The sequence below is a fragment of the Pseudophryne corroboree genome, chromosome 7 (genome assembly GCF_028390025.1).
Source record: "Pseudophryne corroboree isolate aPseCor3 chromosome 7, aPseCor3.hap2, whole genome shotgun sequence".
In the NCBI taxonomy this organism is placed as follows: domain Eukaryota; kingdom Metazoa; phylum Chordata; class Amphibia; order Anura; family Myobatrachidae; genus Pseudophryne; species Pseudophryne corroboree.
In genome coordinates this window covers 15,430,192-15,435,011 of record NC_086450.1, presented here as the reverse complement: position 1 = coordinate 15,435,011, position 4,820 = coordinate 15,430,192, and positions in this window count along the sequence as shown.

The window sequence follows — 4,820 nt, the reverse complement described above, 5'->3', positions numbered from 1 at the left end:
TTTTTCACATTTTTTTTCTTTTTTTGAACTTTTTCATACTTTATGATCCACGTGGACTACGACTGGGAACAGTAACCTGTGCCGAGCGGTGCACTAATTGGTGTTCCCGGTAACTTTACTAAGAAAACGACACCAAAAAGCATGAAAATCTCATGTCGACCTTTTTCATGACCTAATGGCAGTGTCGACCTATTTTTTAGTGTCGTAGTAGCCACTGTCGACCAATAATTGTCAACCTAATGGGTGTCGACCTAGACACTGTCGACCCTGAGTCCCATACCCAATCAATTGCATTTGTTTTGAAATCCAAGTCACCAACAAACCGTTTACTGGGGCTGTTTCCTAACTATACTTATTAACAATAATCATCAATAAATATTAGTAGGCCAAATGTGCAGGGTAATAAGCTTTGTAATCCTTAGAAGCTTCATTTTATGAAACCCATAGTAAGAAACTAGTTGCATGCACTCTAGATATTAGACAAATGTAGACTTGTTGCCTGAGCACAGGAGCAGTTTATTTGAAGTGCATATAATGCATATTTTGCAAAGAAAACCTCGATATTGCCTGAATTCCCTCAACCCCTCAAAAAAGACAAGCCAAATTATAATGTACACTTCTGTTAGGTTTCACAAACAAAAAAGCTTTTAACATTGAAAAAAGTATTTTCTCCTAATCAGGTCCTCCTTGTGAACAGTCCTCCATACAGTAGAGCCCGGTTATAAAAGGCAAACGTTTGGCAATGCAGAATGTCTACCATCGCCAGGTGGGTGTCATCATGATTGCACGCAGCCAGATCATGGAATATGATGATTTATCAACTAAATTTATAATGCAAGGAAAAAAATATAGAAATGCTGTTGTCATGTTTGTATTTGCAGACTAATAATGCATGTGAAAATTGCTGAATACAATATATACAATACAGTTTAATATTAAAGACTTCATACAATACAATTCAGATATTGCAATAAATATTATGGATATAACAGTGTAACAGAGTGAATATGAACGTTGACAGATTAACATGACATTGTAAAAACTGCGTTGGGTATATGATCACGACGGTCGGTATCCCGGTCGCCAGAATGTAAATACAGCATTTATATCCAGAGATGTTAATAGCACCAGTCTTTTGCTGAGTAAGGTATGTAAATAGAAGTTATTCCAGAAAGCCAGAGGCTGCAGATATATACTGTATCTACCTGTACTAGCGTAGAAACTATAATAGAAAGTGTTGTCTCAGGGCCGGCTCTTCCATTAGGCAGCTTTAGGCGGCTGCCTAGGGGCGCCGGCCCTTGGAGGGCGCCACTGAATCCATCAAGCAATAAATTGAAGGATGTCTCCTTACGAGACATCCTCCTTTTACACTGCGCTGGCGGCATGTCTAATCAGGTACAACTGCCGCTATCAGGTTGTGCTGCATAATGCCTCTGTGCTTCCTCCGTGCCGACACGTGTATCATCAAGTCATGTGAATGCACATAGGAGGCAGTTGTAAAACTATGGCTCCCGAGGGCCACGCCCAAAGTCGTACTCATAGCCCTGATGCACCTTCTCCAGGCCCCTGAATCCCAGCTATACAGCAGCAAGCAGCACCTGACTACATGTCAGCACCCAGCAGTGTCACTGTAATGCTGCTGCTGCCTGTAAGAGGAACCATGCCAATGATGAGGGAAAACAACATAAGGTAAGTAACCCATGGGGGGTTCTGTGGGACCACAGACAGTACATAGATGGTTGTAGATTAGGGGGTGCTAGGCTGAAACTTTGCCTAGGGTGCAGATAGACCTTGCACCGGCCCTGTGTTGTCTCACCCAAGAGTTATTATCTGGTCTTTCGTATGAAATGAATTTTCTTGAACAGTAAAGCTGGCCATACACCTAAAGATTTACTGGCTGGTGGAATGATTATCTGGTAATGGGTGAGCGCAAATGACAGTTGACTATTTGCTCCTAAACACTTGAAAACAGACAAAAATGTTCAATCAGACAAATTGGTTTCATCCACTTGATTGAACCACTTTGTCTCAACGACCGTTTTTGTCAGTTTTATAGCATACAGGAGCAAATGGTCAATTGTCATTTGCTCTCATCCATTACCAGATTTTCATTCCAACCAGCCAGATCTCAGTGGCACACCCAGGGGGGGTTTCCGAGCACCCAGAAACCCCCCTCCACTAAATTTTTTTTTTTTTTAGCTGCATGAGTATTATTAATGGCTGTCTAGCGTCCTCTGCAGCCTGCTGTCTTCCTGGTGGCACTTGTAAGTGCAATAAAAGTTTACTTTATTTTAATTATAGTACATATATATCCATGTGCATACATATATACACATGTATATACATACATACATATAAACACACACACACATATGATATATATACAGTACATGTGTATATATACGTGTACTGTATGTGTGTGTGTGTATATATATATATATATATGCATGTTTAATATGCTATGTATATGTGTATATGTATGTGTGTGTGTGTGTGTGTGTATATATATATATATATATACACACTCACGGTATATATATGGGGTGGTCTTCAGTATGCCGACTGACGGGATCCCGGCGCACAGTATACCGGCGCCGGGATCCCGACAGCCGGCATACCGACAATTGTTCTCCCTCATGGGGGTCCACGACCCCCCTGGAGGGAGAATAAAATAGCGTGGTGCGCATAGCGTGCCACCGTGCCCGTAGCGTGGCGAGCACAGCGAGGCCGCAAGGGGCTCATTTGCGCTCGCCACACTGTCGGTAAGCTGGCGGTCGGGCTCCCAGCGCCGGTATGCTGGTCGCCGGGAGCCTGTCCGCCGGCATACCATAGTGAACCCTATATATGTGTAGATATGTATATATACATATATATATATATGTATATATACACACACACACACACACACACACAGACACACTAGTTTTACGGACCCAGCATATACTGGGTCACCTCAGTCCCCACCCCTGTGATTGGCTCCACCCAGTTCTGGAAACCCCCCCCATGCAAATCCTGCGTTTGCCACTGGATCTGACAATAAATCTTTAGATGTATGGCCAGCTTAAGCCTGGACAGAGCTGAGACTGGCTTTATGTAGTCACTGCACGCACTGGGGTTAATTTACTAAGGTGGGAGATTTTTTAGAACTGGTGATGTTACCCATAGCAACCAATCAGATTATATCTATTATCTGCTGGAAGCAGCTATATAAATGGTAAGTAGAATATGATTGGTTGCCATGGGCAACATTACCAGTTCTAAAAATCTCCCACCTTAGTAAATTTACCCCACTGTGTCTGATGCTGTTGACATTGATGGTCTGCTCCTTTTCTATGGTAGCAGCAGTTTTCTTAGTAGTGCACTATTTGAATTTAGTTATTTTTACTCAATTAGATTTTGCCTGGTGTCCATCAGTACCTTCTGGTTTTCTCCTTTTCTATACTTAGAAAATTATGTCAGCAACCAAATGCATAAGAAAATGTAGATATAGTCAAAGGGGTTTAGCTGTTGTACAGACCGAACAGAAGAAATGTGTGTGTAGGTGCAAGGTGGGGTGGAAAAAAACTACTGATCTGAAAAACAGTCTCTGGAGTCAACGGCATAACTACTATAGGTGCAGGAGATGCATTCGCTATGGAGCCCACAGCTGAGGTGGGTGGTGCATAATGTACCTTACATTCAGTTATTGTGCAACCCATAAATATCTAGTTTTAACCCTGTCTAGGGTTTACATAATAATAAAAAAATCATTGAGTGTGTGGGTGTACATGTGAGTGAAAATGCCTTGTGTATAAGATAGGTCAATATATAATAGCCAGACAAGTTCATGTTAAAACGATGGTAACAGTAGCTCAATTACTCATGCATTACAACAGTGGTATGCTGAAGACTATCTCTGAACAAGATAAGTCATACCTGGAAGTTGACGTTCTACAGTAGCAGAAGACCACATTGGGTTCCAGTTATGTCAGAAAAGAACAAGAATCTGACTCTACAGTGGGTATGGGCTCACCAGAAAATGGACATTTGAACATTTTAGCATTACCTGGTCTGCAAATCTCAATTTCTACTACAACATGGAGATTTTGGGGTCATAATGTGGTGTAAACAATATGAATCCACTGATTTGTAAAGCCTTGTATACTGTAGATGCTTCAGCATAGTTCTGCCCTCATCCATGTATGAAGCAGTTGTCCTAGTTCAGTTGACCGTTACTCTCTTTAAACACATAAGAGGCTTTAATTCAAAATCACAATGAAATTATCTTAATTCATTTAAAGTTGAATCTGTTTGGTGACATTTTTATTCAATTTAAAAAACAAACCTCACTATAGTATGTATTAATAAAATTCCTGATTAGACATAGAGCATTTAGATGAAGTATTTGATGATCCACTTTGTCAGTAATTTATTGGGATACCACATGGTTATCACTATTTGGTATGACTATGGCAAGATATAATTATTATAAACTTTTTATTTATAAAATTATGAAATATTATGCAGTGTTTTACATTGGGGGGATGATGGTATGATAAAAAATAACAGAAGGTCTTATGTTCCTGTGCAAATGAACTGACAATCTAAAAAGAGCATCTGGTATATAGCAAAGTAACAATTGGTGAGTACAGTAAATTCAGGTGGCTATTGGTGGACAGCAACATAATTAGCCTTCAATTCTCAATAATTAAACAAGGTATATGCATCAGCTGGTGGGGTAATGCAGTTGGAATGAGGAGAAATAGCTAACTGCAGAGACATGAACGTGGAAACATGATATCTTATAATAGCTTCTGGCTTAGCTTTGGTTTGCTACCAGG